Source organism: Phyllobates terribilis, unplaced genomic scaffold, assembly GCF_046119375.1.
Source record: "Phyllobates terribilis strain yellow unplaced genomic scaffold, ASM4611937v1 Scaffold_1__5_contigs__length_1240528914, whole genome shotgun sequence".
Classification (NCBI taxonomy): domain Eukaryota; kingdom Metazoa; phylum Chordata; class Amphibia; order Anura; family Dendrobatidae; genus Phyllobates; species Phyllobates terribilis.
This window is the reverse complement of record NW_027362761.1, coordinates 714364004-714380418: the sequence shown is the minus strand read 5'-3', so window position 1 is coordinate 714380418 and position 16415 is coordinate 714364004.

Here is a 16415-nt window from a genome sequence, read left to right as displayed (position 1 = left end):
GAGAGAGACACAACTTAAATCCAGCAGAGGCAGGGGAACACTGTCAAAGTTCTGGGAGAATTTTCTCAGCCCCTCCCATGGTACAGGCCCTGAGGCGCGGGGTACTCTCACAAGGAGTCCAAAGTTTGGGGAGGTGCTGAGGGAGTACATTGCCAATCGTACCAACGTCCTCCGTGATTCCTCTGTGCCTTATAATTATTGGGTATCCAAGCTGGATATGTGGAATGAACTGGCTCTCTACCCTTTGGAGGTCCTGACCTGCCCTCCCACCAACGTTTTATCAGAGCGGGTTTTGAGTGCCATTGGTGGAATTATAACTGATAAGCACATCCGCCTGTCAACTGAAAATGCTGACAGGCTGACTCTTATAAAAATGAACAAGGGCTGGATTGGGCCAGACTTCTCAACACCACCGAATGATAGCAGCATGACATAAACTCAAATCCAGTGTCTTTTTTTGGGAGGTGTATTCCCATGCACCTCTTCACACCCACACATGGGTATACGCTTCCTAATTTTGGCTATTTGCTCTTGCCTCCTCCTTCTCCTCATCCTCCACCACCATATCACTAGGGTGACCGTGGTCCGTGATGCAACACCCACATAATTTTTTTAAAGGGTGTTTATGATGCCCGTAAAAAAATTTTTTTATACAGTATGTTCATGTATACCCCCCAGGGGTAAATGTTTGTCAGCCCATACACTTAGTGTATGGGCATTACAAGTATAGGAGACCAGCTCATTTCTAATGGGAACATTTTTTCATGAGGCTCTCTACATCTCTTCCTAGGGGCATTGGAGTGCCTCCAAATTTTTGGCAACCCTTGCATTCACTGCATAGGCAAACTCAATGGGAGACCCCACTTCCTATTAAAGGGAACATTGTTTTCAGGAGGCCCTCTGACCTCCACGTCTCTTCCAAGGGGCATTGGAGTGCCTCCAAATTTTTGCCAACCCTTGCATTCACTGCATAGGCAAACACAATGGGACACCCACTTCCTAATAACGGGAACATTGTTTTCAGGAGGCCCTCTGACCTCCTCGTCTCTTCCAAGGGGCATTGGAGTGCCTCAAAATTTTTGGCAACCCTTGCTTTCACTGCATAGGCAAACACAATGGGAGACCCACTTCCTAATAATCTGAACATTGTTTTCAGGAGGCCCTCTGACCTCCATGTCTCTTCCAAGGGGCATTGGAGTGCCTCCAAATTTTGGCAACCCTTGAATTCACTGCATAGGCAAACACAATGGGAGACCCACTTCCTAATAATGGGAACATTGTTTTCAGGAGGCCCTCCTCTAAGTCTCTTCAAAGGGGTATTGGGGTGCGTCCAAATGTTGAGCAGCCCTGCCACTCACTGCATACGCAACAACAGTATAGGAGACTCACTCTTTAGTAATGGGAACAATAAAACATAGCCGACTGATGGCTCTCTAAGAATAGTGAGGGCCGACTGCTGGCCCTTTAAGAATAGTAAAGGACGCATGATGGCCCTATAAAAATAGGCTTTGTGACTTTCAGAGTCCCTCCTTCATAAATGAAACACGATGTGTCTGATATCTCACACACCACATGGCCAGATAAGGTTGTAAAATGTTAAAATTACATTTCCTGGTGAATGCATTTGTCACGGTTGAAAGCAATGCAAAAGTGCAAAAACGCATCAAAAACGCTAAGTGTGAACATAGCCCAAGGTGTGGAGGAGTATTTTTGTTTTTGGTTATTTATTTTGCTTTATATACAAGTCATTACCCTGGAAAAGATGTTCCTTAACATATTTCCCAGGAAAATCCATTTTGGTTTCGTTTTTGTATGTTTTATTGTGAGTGTAATATCTCTGACAACGTTGTTGACAGAAGTGACCTGGGAGTCAGAAATGCTTCCAGGGGTCTTCTCCATGCTGTTCCCATGTCATTTGAGTACTGTTCCCATCGATTTGGACAATTTTTAGGCCCTCTGCAGACCGCCGGGGGGGAGTCGCCTGAAAAATGCTCGAGTTTCCCATAGACTTACATTGGGCTCGTTGCTCGGGTTGAGCACCCGAGTATTCCAATGTGCTCGACCCGAGCATCGAGAACCCGAGAATTTTAGTGCTCGCTAGGGTTGAGCGAGTATGTTCTGTCCGAGTATGCTCGGGCCGAGCTCCGAGTATTTACAGCTGCTCGGTGATAAGGCTAAATCGCTCCCGTGTGCATGATTTGCAACTGTTTGAAAGCTTTATTACATGTGAGGAATGTGTAAGAAATAGACATTCCTCACATGTAATAAAGCTGTCAAACAGTTGCAAATCATGCACACGGGAGTGATTTAACCTTCTCACCGACTGTCTAATGGATAAGCTGAGCGTTTGATGCCAGCTTCTATACCGCATGACACCCTCTTTTCCCCTGATGATTAGCTGAGGCAATGAAACGCGTTGGGAGCGGTGTGCTGTGAGTTGCTGGAGGCTGAATAAGGTTTTGGATGCCCCATCACATGGAGCTGTCTTAAAGCCAGAGAGCAAGAACCAACATTCTATCTGGTGAGGTCGTTCCATTAACATATTTATAGGTGTTTAAAGGCTCACCATCAATTGTGTAAATGTATTAAGGTTCTTGTGGGCTGAGACACGATACGTTTGAGACACTGTCTTGAGAGCTCCGTTACTATTTTCACGCCATTTTCTGTGTGATGTTACAGGTAGACTATGTTGGTATCACATATGGTTATATTCCTGGACATAATGAGCTATTGATTGTTAGGGTCACTCACTATCACAGACAGGCTTATACTTGTTTTTAGGTCCTTTGGACTTGTGTATTACTTTTTTATTCAGCTGTAATAAATGTTAAGTTTTAACTATTTGTAGCACTACACTCGCTTTAAATAACCTTCTCACCGAGCAGCTGTAAATACTCGGAGCTCGGCGAAAGGGTTAATAGAACATACTCGCTCAACACTAGTGCTCGCCCATCACTAGTCAAAACATAAAAAAATATATAAATGTAGTACCGCTGTAATCATACTGACCCAAAGAATAACGCTGCTCTATCAATTTTACCACACGCGGAACGGTATATATAAAAAAAAAAAATAGAAAAAAAACAGTTACGTAATTGTTGGTTTTTGTTTATTCTCCCTCCCAAAAATCAGAATAGAAAGCGATCAAAAAAGTCACGTGCCCAAAAATGGTACCAATAAAAACGTCAACTTGTCCCACAAAAAACAAGCCGTCACATGACTCTGTCGGACGAAATACAGAAAAATTATAGCTCTCAAAATATGGCGATGCAAAAACTATTCTTTGCAAAAAAAAGGGTCTTTTAGTGTGTGACAGCTGTCAATCATAAAAACCCGATATGAATCTGGTATCGCTGTAATCGCACCGACCCAAAAAATAAAGCGGTCTAATCACTTATACCGCACGAGGAACGGCGTAAAAAATAAACTCTAGGGTTAGGGTTGTGCTAGAGTTAAAATTGGGATTTTTTCAAAAGTAAAGAAAAAAAAATGACGACGATATGGGGACTAGCAAGCGCAAGTGCTCACTACTTGAGTTTGCATCGGGTGCTCGGGTATGCACCGAGTATTGCGGGTGCTGGAGTGACATGGTAGAGTCTCCTCCCCATATGTTTTGCAGCTGTTATACAGCCCAAAAAACCTTGCGGGGATTGCCTGCCATGCACGAGCGATCCCTGCATGTTGTTTTTTTTGGGGTGTCTAATAACCGTGAAACATGCGGGCGGGGACTCGAGCATGTCACTTGAGCACCCGCGATACATGGTGCATACCTGTGTACCCGATGCAAACTCAAGTACCGAGCACTTGCGCTCAAGACTAAAGACAACTTATTCAATATGATGACCTAATGTTATCAAATTCTGTGTCGCACTTCTAGGTTCAAAATGTTCACTATACCCCTTGATAAAATCCTTAAGGAGGCTAGTTTCCAAAATGGGGTCATTTGTGGGGGGTTTCAACTGTTTAGGCACATCAGGGGCTCTCCAAAAGCAACATGGCGTCCGCTAATTATTTAAGCAAATTTTACCATCAAAACGTTAAATGGCGTGCCTTCCCTTTCGAGCCCTGCCGTGTGCCCAACCAGTGGTTTTCCCCTACATATGGGGTATCGGCGTGCTCAGGAGGAATTGCACAACAAATTGCATGGTGCAATTTCTCCTGTTACCCTTATGAAAATGCAAAATTGGAGGCTGAAAAACATTTTTGTTGCAAAAATGTGAAAATGTTGTTTTTACGGCTCAATGTTCTAAACTTCTGAGAAGCACCTGGCGGTTCAAGGTGCTCACCACACATCTAGATAAGTTCCCTGAGGGGTCTAGTTTCCAAAATGGTGTCACTTGTCGGGGGTTTCCACTGTTTAGGCACATCAGGGGCTCCCCAAATGCAACATGGCATCCGCTAATTATTCAAGCAAATTTTACATTCAAAAAGTCAAATGGTGCTCTTTCCCTTCCGAGCCCTGCCGTGCGCCCAAACAGTGGTTTTACCCCACATATGGGGTATTGGCGTGCTCAGGAGAAATTGCACAACAAATTTTGGGGTCCATTTTTTCCTGTTACCCTTGCAAAAATAAAAAATTTGGGGTCTGAATTAACATTTTTGTGAAAAAAGTTAAATGTTCATTTTTTTCTTCCACATTAGAAAAATTCCTGTGAAGCACCTGAAGGGTTAATAAACTTCTTGAATGTCGTTTTTAGCACCTTGAGGGTTGCAGTTTTTAGAATGGTGTAACTTTTGGGTATTTTCTGTCATAAAGGCCCCTCAAAGTCACTTCAAATTGGATGTGGTGCCAAAAAAAATGGTTTTGTAAATTTTGTTGGAAAATTTAGAAATCGCTGGTCAACTTTTAACCCTTATAGCTCCCTAACTAAAAAAAAATTTGGTTCCAAAATTGTGCTAATGTAAAGTAGACATGTGGGAAATGTTATTTATTAACTATTTTGCGTGACATACAGTACAGACCAAAAGTTTGGACACACTGAAGGCATCAAAACTATGAATTAACACATGTGGAATTATTTACTTAACAAAAAAGTGTGAAACAACTGAAAATATGTCTTATATTCTAGGTTCTTCAAAGTAGCCACATTTTGCTTTGATGACTGCTTTGCAAACTCTTGGCATTCTCTTAATGAGCTTCAAGAGGTAGTCACCGGAAATGGTCTTCCAACAATCTTGAAGGAGATCCCAGAGATGCTTAGCACTTGTTGGACCTTTTGCCTTCACTCTGCGGTCCAGCTCACCCCAAACCATCTTGATTGGCTTCAGGTCTGGTGATTGTGGAGGCCAGGTCATCTGGCGTAGCACCCCATCACTCTCCCTCTTGGTCAAATAGCCCTTACACAGCCTGGAGATGTGTTTGGGGTCATTGTCCTGTTGAAAAATAAATGATGGTCCAACTAAACGCAAACCCGATGGAATAGCATGCCGCTGCAAGATGCTGTGGTAGCCATGCTGGTTCAGCATGCCTTCAATTTTGAATAAATCCCCAACAGTGTCACCAGCAAAGCACCCCCACACCATCACACCTCCTCCTCCATGCTTCACAGTGGGAACCAGGCATGTAGACTCCATCCGTTCACCTTTTCTGCGTCGCACAAAGACACGGTGGTTGTAACCAAAGATCTCAAATTTGGACTCATCAGAACAAAGCACATATTTCCACTGGTCTAATGTTCATTCCTTGTGTTCTTTAGCCCAAACAAGTCTCTTCTGCTTGTTGCCTGTCCTTCGCAGTGGTTTCCTAGCAGCTATTTTACCATGAAGGCCTGCTGCACAAAGTCTCCTCTTAACAGTTGTTGAAGAGATGTGTCTGCTGCTAGAACTCTGTGTGGCATTGACCTGGTCTCTAATCTGAGCTGCTGTTAACCTTCGATTTCTGAGGCTGGTGACTCGAATAAACTTATCCTCAGAAGCTTGGTCTTCCTTTCCTGGGGCGGTCCTCATGTGAGCCAGTTTCTTTGTAGCGCTTTTTGATTTTGCAACTGCACTTGGGGACACTTTCAAAGTTTTCCCAATTTTTCGGACTGACTGACTTTCATTTCTTAAAGTAATGATGGCCATTCATTTTTCTTTACTTAGCTGCTTTTTTCTTGCCATAATACAAATTCTAACAGTCTATTCAGTAGGACTATCACCTGTGTATCCACCAGACTTCTGCACAACACAACTGATGGTCCCAACCCCATTTATAAGGCAAGAAATCCCACTTATTAAACCTGACAGGGCACACCTGTGAAGTGAAAACCATTTCCAGTGACTACTTCTTGAAGCTCATCAAGAGAATGCCAAGAGTGTGCAAAGCAGTCATCAAAGCAAAAGGTGGCTACTTTGAAGAACCTAGAATATAAGACATATTTTCAGTTGTTTCACACTTTTTTGTTAAGTATATAATTCCACATGTGTTAATTCATAGTTTTGATGCCTTCAGTGTGAATGTACAATTTTCATAGTCATGAAAATACAGAAAAATCTTTAAATGAGGTGTGTCCAAACTTTTGGTCTGTACTGTATATATATATATATATGCAGCACTCCGATTGTGAAAAAAGCAGTGGATTCTTTATTAGCCCATGAGGCAGCGTTTCGGATCCATAACAGAGCATTTTTCTGCTCTGGAACTGCAATGTTGCCATATGGGCTAATAAAGAGTCCTCTGCTTAAAGCATACATGTCAAACTTTGGCCTGTGGGACAAATCTGGCCCGCAGGGTAGTTTTATTTGGCCCCCGGCACCAGAACTACAACCCCTATGTGGGGCCATTATTCTGTATGGAGGACTATTTGGGGCCATTATTCTGTATGGAGGACTATGTGGGGCCCATTATTCTGTATGGAGGACTATGTGGGGCCCATTATTCTGTATGGAGGACTATGTGGGGCCATTATTCTGTATGGATGACTTTGTGGGGCCCATTATTCTGTATGGAGGACTATGTGGGGCCCATTATTCTGTATGGAGGACTTTGTGGGGCCCATTATTCTGTATGGAGGACTATGTGGGGCCCAGTATTCTGTATGGTAGACTATGTGGGTCCATTATTCTGTATGGAGCACTATGGGAGGCCCATTATTCTGTATGGAGGACTATGTGGGGCCATTATTCTGTATGGAGGACTTTGTGGGGCCCATTATTCTGTATGGAGGACTATGTGGGGATTATTATTTTGTATGGAGCACTATGAGAGGCCCATTATTCTGTATGGAGGACTTTGTGGGGTCATTATACTGTATGGAGAACTATGTGGGGCCCATTATTCTGTATGGAGGACTATGGGAGGCCCATTATTCTGTATGGAGGACTTTGTAGGGCCCATTATTCTGTATGGAGGACTATATGGGGCACATTATTCAGTATGGAGGACTATGGAAGGCCCATTAGTCTGTATGGAAGACTATGTGGGGCCCATTATTCTGTATGGAGGACTATGGGAGGCCCATTAGTCTGTATGGAGGACTATGTGGGGCCCATTATACTGTATACTGGTTGGCCTGTGACTTTGTTCAAGTTTTTCATTTTGGCCCTCTGTGTGTTTGAATTTGACATCCCGGGCTTAAATGGAATCTGTCACTTCCTGGGACTTTTTTAAGCCATTATTATGGGCATACAGGTGATAGAATGGTTAAAATAGTCCTACATGTATGCCTCATATCTGCGGTCTTGTTGTGGAGAAATCATCTTTTATTTCTTTATGGTAGTGCGTTTTTCAAGGCTCTGGGGCGTGCGATGCCTGGAAGAAAACTCTTCCTCTGGTCTTCATTTTCATACCACCCCCCTCCCATCAGTGTCACAGGGTCCTGTGACTTGTACTGGTGGCCCAGGAATCCTGATCCTGCGCCCTGCAATAGCGGGATTATACGCACCTTTTCCTCCATTCTATGGGTATTGGCTTCATTGTTTTTCTGCGCAGGCCTGTACAGAACGATGAACACTCTGCCCATAGAGATGTGGGCTGGTGGGGTTTATGTGGCAAGGCTGCTTTTTTGTCCCAGTCCGGCCTTGGTGCTATGTGTGTATACGGGGGCGGACACAGACCGTAGTGGACCCCTGTGCAAGAATTTTTTGGGGGCCCCCCGCTACCCTTCATAGGGGGCATGAAGGCCCCCCCCCCCCGTGCATCTCTGATTCCCCCCACTCCTAGTTAATTAATTGTATTTAAAAAAAATAAAACTTGTTATACTTACCCCTAGGGTCGACTCCAGGTTTTTGTGGGCCCTGGGCGACAGAGTTTCAGTGGCCCCTTTAACACATACCACGATTCATGATGCACAGATACCACAGAGAAATATAGATATAGTACAAGGCCAAGGATTTCACTTACTACATTACATGAGTGATATCTATTGTAAATTCTACAATAGCTCAGAAACCGGCGAATCCTCACAGCCGACAGTGCAGACCGGACAGTATAGTCCTCCATACAGTATTATGGGCACCATATAATGCTCCATACAGGATACTGACCCCCTTATAATGCTCCATACAGGATACTGGTCCCCATATAATGCTCCATACAGGATACTGGTCCCCATATAACGCTCCATACAGGATACTGGCCCCCATATAACACTGAATACAGAATACTGGCCCCCATAAAATGCTCCATACAGAATACTGACCCCCATATAACGCTCCATACAGAATACTGACCCCCATATAACACACCATACAGAATACTGACCCCCCATATAACGCTCCATACAGAATACTGACCCCATATAAAGCTCCATACAGAATACTGTCCCCCATATAACACTCCATACAGAATACTGACCCCCATATAACACTCCATACAGAATATTGGCCCCCATGTAACGCTCCATGCAGGCTGTTCCCCCCTTATAATGCCCCATGCAGGATGACACCCCCCTTTTAATGCCCTATGCAGGATGTCACCTCTACCCCCCATAAAATGCCCCATGCAGGATGTCACCTGTTCCCCCCATATAATGCCCCTTGCAGGATGTCACTTCCCCCCTTTTCAATGCCCCATGCAGTATGTCAGACCACCCCCTCCCTTACAATGCCCCATGCAGGCAGTCACACTCCCCCCCTCCTTATAATGCCTCATGCAGTATGTCACACACCCACCCTCCTTATAATGCCCCATGCAGGATGTCAATTCCCCTCTCCCTCTCTTATAATGCCCCATGCAGGATGTCACACCCCCTCCCTTATAATGCCCCATGCAGGATGTCACCCCCCCTCCCTTATAATGCCCCATGCAGGATGTCACTTCCCCCCTTCCCCTCTTATAATGCCCCATGCAGGATGTCACTTCCCCCCCTCCCTTCTTATAATGCCCCATGCAGGATGTCACTTCCCCCCTTCCCCTCTTAAAATGCCCCATGCAGGATGTCACACTCCCCCCCACCCCCATATAATGCCCCATGCAGGATGTCAATTCCCCGCTCCCCCTCTTATAATGCCCCATGCAGGATGTCACACCCCCACCCCCATATAATGCCCCCATGCAGGATGTCACCCCCCTCCCTTATAATGCCCCATGCAGGATGTCACCCCCCCTCCCTTATAATGCCCCATGCAGGATGTCACTTCCCCCCTTCCCCTCTTATAATGCCCCATGCAGGATGTCACACCCCCCCACCGCCATATAATGCCCCCATGCAGGATGTCAATTGCCCCCTCCCCCTCCCCATATAATGCCCCATGCAGGATGTCAATTCCCCCCTCCCCCTCTTATAATGCCCCATGCAGGATGTCACACCCCCTCCCTTATAATGCTCCATGCAGGACGTCACTTCCCCCCTTCCCCACTTATAATGCCCCATGCAGTATGTCCCCCCCCCATATAATTCCCCATGCAGGATGTCACCCCCCCATATAATGCCCCATGAAGGATGTCACCCCCCCATAAAATGCCCCATGCAGTATGTCACCCCCCCATATAATGCCCCATGCAGGATGTCATCTCCCCCAATATAATGCCCCATGCAGGATGTCACCCCCCCATATAATGCCACATGCAGCATGTCACCCCCCCCATATAATGCCCCATGCAGGATGTCACACCCACTCTCCCCCCACCATATAATGCCCCATGGCCCCATACATAAAAAAAAAAATCAAATACTCACCTCACTTCTTACCTGATGCTGATCCGGACTCCAGCATCGACCGCGTCTTCCCGCTGTGACAGCTCAGGAGAGATCGCGCGCGGTGTAAACATATCCCCACGCCCTCTGACCTGAGACGTCACAGTCAGAGGACGCGGAAGACGCTGCGGAGGCACGGGGAGGGGTAAGTATTGTGCCGGCGCCGTCACATGACCGGAGATGTCCCTGCGCTCAGCATGGGGCCGGGGAACCATGCTGAGCGCAGGGACATTTCCGGTCATGTGACGGCGGGGGGGTCCGGCGGGGGGGGGCCCCATGAGGAGACCCACAAGAGGGGGGCCCCGACCGGCCGGGCCCCATGCTGGAGTCAGGGCACTCATGCCCTGATGGCGGCCCTGCTGGAGGGGCCCCCTCTCCCTCGGGGGCCCCCGTTCAATGAACCGGCTGCACGGGCGGTAGGTCCGCCCCTGTGTGTATACATGTGTGTCACATACTGTGAATGTAGCATCCACATCCTGGCTGCCTATTCATGGAGTGATTGGATTGTTTATGCCGTAGCAAAAATCACTGTTCTCAGCAGCACATCGCCTGGTGTAATCTGCAGATGTGATGCTGATAGCATTATAAATATGGAGACAGATTGATCTAATTAGTGATTGTTCTGTCTCCATCATTCTTCCTCAGCCGGTGTAAAGAGGTAGGGAAATAAGCGCAGAATTTCTTCACTATTGTTGATCACGCTCGTCTAACGGCCTGAACTCAGCGCATGTAAATACGAAATGCCTCTGTGTGATGGGGCAATGTGTCAGCATTTAGGGCCCCACTTTGGAGTGTTGCTCAGGGCCCCACTGTGTAAACCCGGCTGTGTGTGCACCTCTCGCTCCCCAGGACTCTGGTACATTGGCAGCGGAGGTCTGATAGGCCGCACTGGCACAGCGACATCATGATGGAGTCTAGTGGACATGTGCCGCTGGCCCAGAGACCTAGGGGGGTACATATATATATATATATTTATATACAGACCAAAAGTTTGGACACACCTTCTCATTTAAAGATTTTTCTGTATTTTCATGACTATGAAAATTGTACATTCACACTGAAGGCATCAAAACTATGAATTAACACATGTGGAATTATATACTTAACAAAAAAGTGTGAAACAACTGAAAATATGTCTTACAGTGGTGGCCAAAAGTATTGGCACCCCCGCAATTCTGTCAGATAATACTCAGTTTCTTCCTGAAAATTATTGCAATCACAAATTCTTTGGTATTATTATCTTCATTTAATTTGCTTGCAAGGAAAAAACACAAAAGAGAATGAAGCAAAAATCTAATTAGTGATCATTTCACACAAAACTCCAAAAATGGGCCAGACAAAAGTATTGGCACCCTCAGCCTAATACTTGGTTGCACAACCTTTAGCCAAAATAACTGCGAACAACCGCTTCCGGTAACCATCAATGAGTTTCTTACAATGCTCTGCTGGAATTGTAGACCATTCTTCTTTGGCAAACTGCTCCAGGTCCCTGATATTTGAAGGGTGCCTTCTCCAAACTGCCATTTTGAGATCTCTCCACAGGTGTTCTATGGGATTCAGGTCTGGACTCATTGCTGGCCACCTTAGAAGTCTCCAGTGCTTTCTCTCAAACCATTTTATAGTGCTTTTGGAAGTGTGTTTTGGGTCATTGTACTGCTGGAAGACCCATGACCTCTGAGGGAGACCCAGCTTTCTCACACTGGGCCCTACATTATGCTGCAAAATTTGTTGGTAGTCTTCAGACTTCATAATGCCATGCACACGGTCAAGCAGTCCAGTGCCAGAGGCAGCAAAGCAACCCCAAAACATCAGGGAACCTCCGCCATGTTTGACTGTAGGGACCGTGTTCTTTTCTTTGAATGCCTCTTTTTTTTCCTGTACACTCTATGTTGATACTTTTTGCCAAAAAGCTCTACTTTTGTCTCATCTGACCAGAGAACATTCTTCCAAAACGTTTTAGGCTTTCTCAGGTAAGTTTGGGCAAACCCCAGCCAGGCTTTTTTATGTCTCGGGGTAAGAAGTGGGGTCTTCCTGGGTATCCTACCATACAGTCCCTTTTCATTCAGAAAAGTACGGGTTGACACTGTTGTACCCTTGGACTGCAGGGCAGCTTGAACTTGTTTGGATGTTAGTCGAGGTTCTTTATCCACCATCCGCACAATCTTGCGTTGAAATCTCTCGTCAATTTTTCTTTTCCGTCCACATCTAGGGAGGTTAGCCACAGTGCCATGAGCTTTAAACTTCTTGATGACACTGCGCACGGAAGACACAGGAACATTCAGGTCTTTGGAGATGGACTTGTAGCCTTGAGATTGCTCATGCTTCCTCACAATTTGGTTTCTCAAGTCCTCAGACAGTTCTTTGGTCTTCTTTCTTTTCTCCATGCTCAATGTGGTACACACAAGGACACAGGACAGAGGTTGAGTCAACTTTAATCCATGTTAACTGGCTGCAAGTGTGATTTAGTTATTGCCAACACCTGTTAGGTGCCACAGGTAAGTTACAGGTGCTGTTAATTACACGAATTAGAGAAGCATCACATGATTTTTCAAACAGTGCCAATACTTTTGTCCACCCCCTTTTTTAGGTTTGGTGTGGAATTATATCCAATTTGGCTTTAGGACAATTCTTTTTGTGTTTTTTCATTGAAGACAGATTAAATGAAGATAATAATACCAAAGAAATTGTGATTGCAATCATTTTCAGGAAGAAACTGAGTATTATGTGACAGAATTGCAGGGGTGGCAATACTTTTGGCCACCACTGTATATTCTAGGTTCTTCAAAGTAGCCACCTTTTGCTTTGATGACTGCTTTGCACACTCTTAGCATTCTCTTGATGAGCTTCAAGAGGTAGTCACCGGAAATGGTTTTCACTTCACAGGTGTGCCCTGCCAGGTTTTAATAAGTGGGATTTCTTGCCTTATAAATGGGGTTGGGACCATCAGTTGTGTTGTGCAGAAGTCTGGTGGATACACAGCTGATAGTCCTACTGAATAGACTGTTAGAATTTGCATTATGGCAAGAAAAAAGCAGCTAAGTAAAGAAAAATGAGTGGCCATCATTACTTTAAGAAATGAAGGTCAGTCAGTCCGAAAAATTGGGAAAACTTTGAAAGTGTCCCCAAGTGCAGTTGCAAAAACCATCAAGCGCTACAAAAAAACTGGCTCACATGAGGACCGCCCCAGGAAAGGAAGACCAAGAGTCACCTCTGCTTCTGAGGATAAGTTTATATGAGTCACCAGCCTCAGAAATGGCAGGTTAACAGCAGCTCAGATTAGAGACCAGGTCAATGCCACACAGAGTTCTAGCAGCAGACACATCTCTTCAACAACTGTTAAGAGGAGACTTTGTGCAGCAGGCCTTCATGGTAAAATAGCTGCTAGGAAACCACTGCTAAGGACAGGCAACAAGCAGAAGAGACTTGTTTGGGCTAAAGAACACAAGGAATGGACATTAGACCAGTGGAAATCTGTGCTTTGGTCTGATGAGTCCAAATTTGAGATCTTTGGTTCCAACCATCGTGTCTTTGTGTGACGCAGAAAAGGTGAACGGATGGACTCCACATGCCTGGTTCCCACCGTGAATCATGGAGGAGGAGGTGTGATGATGTGGGGGTGCTTTGCTGGTGACACTGTTGGGGATTTATTCAAAATTGAAGGCATACTGAACCAGCATGGCTACCACAGCATCTTGCAGTGGCATGCTATTCCATCCGGTTTGTGTTTAGTTGGACCATCATTTATTTTTCAACAGGACAATGACCCCAAACACACCTCCAGGCAGTATAAGGGCTATTTGACCAAGAAGGAGAGTGATGGGGTGCTACGCCAGATGACCTGGCCTCCACAGTCACCAGACCTGAACCCAATCGAGATGGTTTGGGGTGAGCAGGACCGCAGAGTGAAGGTAAAAGGACCAACAAGTTCCTAAGCATCTCTAGGAACTCCTTCAAGATTGTTGGAAGACCATTTCCGGTGACTACCTCTTGAAGCTCATCAAGAGAATGCCAAGAGTGTGCAAAGCAGTCATCAAAGCAAAAGGTGGCTACTTTGAAGAACCTAGAATATAAGACATATTTTCAGTTGTTTCACACTTTTTTGTTAAGTATATAATTCCACATGTGTTAATTCATAGTTTTGATGCCTTCAGTGTGAATGTACAATTTTCATAGTCATGAAAATACAGAAAAATCTTTAAATGAGAAGGCGTGTCCAAACTTTTGGTCTGTACTGCATATATACACTGCTCAAAAAAATAAAGGGAACACTTAAACAACAGAATATAACTCCAAGTGAATCAAACTTCTGTGCACTACTGAACTACTGTCCACTTAGGAAGCAACACTGATTGACAATCAATTTCACATGCTGTTGTGCAAATGGAATAGACAATAGATGGAAATTATTGGTAACTATGAAGACACCCTCAATAAAGGAGTGGTTCTGCAGGTGGGGACCACAGACCACATCTCAGTACCAATGCTTTCTGGCTGATGTTTTGGTCACTTTTGAATGTTGGTTGTGCTTTCACACTCATCGTAGCATGAGACAGACTCTACAACCCACAGAAGTTGCTCAGGTAGTGCAGCTCATCTAGGATGGCACATCAATGCGAGCTGTGGCAAGAAGGTTTGCTGTGTCTGTCAGCGTAGTGTCCAGAGGCTGGAGGTGCTACCAGGAGATAGGACAGTACACCAGGAGACGTGGAAGGGCCTGTAGGAGGGCAACAACCCAGCAGCAGGACCACTAACTCCGCCTTTGTGCAAGGACGAACAGAAGCACTGCCAGAGCCCTGCAAAATGATCTCCAGCAGCCCACAAATGTGCATGTGGCTGCACAAACTGTTAGAAACCTACTCCGTGAGGGTGGTATGAGGGCCCGATGTCCACAGATGGAGGTTGTGCTCACAGCTCAACACCGTGCAGGACGCTTGGCATTTGCCACAGAACACCAGGATGGGCAAAGTCGCCACTGGCGCCCTGTGCTATTGACAGATGAAAGCAGGTTCACACTGAGCACGTGACAGACGTGACAGAGTCTGGAGACGCCGTGGAGAGCGATCTGCTGCCTGAAACATCCTTCAGCATGACCGGTTTGGCAGTGGGTCAGTAATGGTGTGGGGTGGCATTTCTTTGGAGGGCCGCACAGCCCTCCATGTGCTCGCCAGAGGTAGCCTGACTGCCATTAGGTACCGAGATGAGATCCTCAGACCCCTTGTGAGACCATATGCTGGTGCGGTTGGCCCTGGATTCCTCCTAATGCAGGACAATACCAGACCTCATGTGGCTGGAGTGTGTCAGCAGTTCCTGCAAGATGAAGGCATTGAAGCTATGGACTGGCCCGTCCGTTCCCCAGACCTGAATCCGATTGAGCACATCTGGGACATCATGTCTCGCTCCATCCACCAACGTCACGTGGCACCACAGACTGTCCAGGAGTTGTATGCTTTAGCCCAGGTCTGGGAGGAGATCCCACAGGAGACCATCCGCAACCTCATCAGGAGCATGCCCAAGCATTGTAGGGAGGTCATACAGACACGTGGAGGCCACACAATACTGAGCCTCATTTTGACTTGTTTTAAGGACATTACATCAAAGTTGGATCAGCCTGTAGTGTGTTTTTCCACTTTAATTTTGGGGGTGACTCCAAATCCAGGCCTCCATTGGTTAATAAATTTGATTTCCATTGATGATTTTTGTGTGATTTTGTTGTCAGCACATTCAACTTTGTACAGAACAGAGTATTCAATGAGAATATTTCATATAGCGGTCCTGCTGCTGGGTTGTTGCCCTCCTACGGCCCCCTCCACGTCTCCTGGTGTACTGGCCTGTCTCCTGGTAGCGCCTCCAGCCTCTGGACACTACGCTGACAGACACAGCAAACCTTCTTGCCACAGCTCGCATTGATGTGCCATCCTGGATGAGCTGCACTACCTGAGCAACTTCTGTGGGTTGTAGAGTCCGTCTCATGCTACCACGAGTGTGAAAGCACAACCAACATTCAAAAGTGACCAAAACATCAGCCAGAAAGCATTGGTACTGAGATGTGGTCTGTGGTCCCCACCTGCAGAACCACTCCTTTATTGAGGGTGTCTTAATAACTGCCATAATTTCCATCTATTGTCTATTCCATCCGCACAACATCATGTGAAATTGATTGTCAATCAGTGTTGTTTCCTAAGTGGACAGTTTGATTTCATAGAAGTTTGATTTACTTGGAGTTATATTCTGTTAAGTGTTCCCTTTATTTTTTTTGAGCAGTGTATATTATATTATACATACACACACACGTCTGTATAT